The following is an 830-nucleotide window of genomic DNA, read 5'->3' on the forward strand; positions in this document are numbered from 1 at the left end:
GCAAACACAAAGAAGAGCGCACTCGCTTTGCGTTCCTTCCTTCCACCCACCCTCCCCCACGTCCTGACACTGAGCTTTTCCAATTAGGCCACAAACAAACACCCAAAGAACAGCGAGGGCCCGGGCCGCCGCGGGGCCGCGACTTCGGATAGAAATGCTCCACGTGAAAACGCGAGCGCAGAGGCCGGGCACCACAAAGGGGCGAACAAAGTGTCAAACGCGCGGCTGCTGTCAGGAGCAGGGCGCAGCGGAGCGCCCGGCAGCCCCGCGCGGAGCCCCGGGCAGCTCCGGGGCCTTTGTCAGCGCGGTGCGGAGCGCGGCGCGGCGCGTGCTACAGGTTGATAAGGCCCCGCCCGCCCGCGGGCAGCGCCCGGACACCGCGCGCGGAGTTCCTTTCCCTCCGCGCTCAGCGGGGGCCGCGCGCTCCGCACGACGCGCACGTCCCTTGGCGGTGTTTGTTTCGTGTTTACCTCCCCCCCCTCCTCTTTCTCCTCCCTGTCCGGCCATCTTGGGCCGGCAGGAGCAGCCATTACTTAACTCAATGACAGGGCCAACAACTTTTCGCGGACACAAACACCTCTCCGCGAGGCCGGGCGGGCTCCCGACGAGCCGCCCAGAAGCGGGGACCCGGGGGAGGCCCGCGGGCGAGCGGCCAGCACGCCGCGAGCTCGGGGCCGGGAGCTACGCTCCCCTTCGGCGGCGCTTCCCGCTCCCCCTCCAACTCCCAACTTCTCCCCCGGCGCTCCGCGGCCGCGCGGGGCCCAAATCACGAGGGAGGGTCCGGGGAGAGGGCAACGTCAGCAGCGCCTCGCGCGCGCCCTCCCCCCGCC

Source organism: Numida meleagris, chromosome 1, assembly GCF_002078875.1.
Source record: "Numida meleagris isolate 19003 breed g44 Domestic line chromosome 1, NumMel1.0, whole genome shotgun sequence".
Taxonomy (NCBI): Eukaryota; Metazoa; Chordata; class Aves; order Galliformes; family Numididae; genus Numida; species Numida meleagris.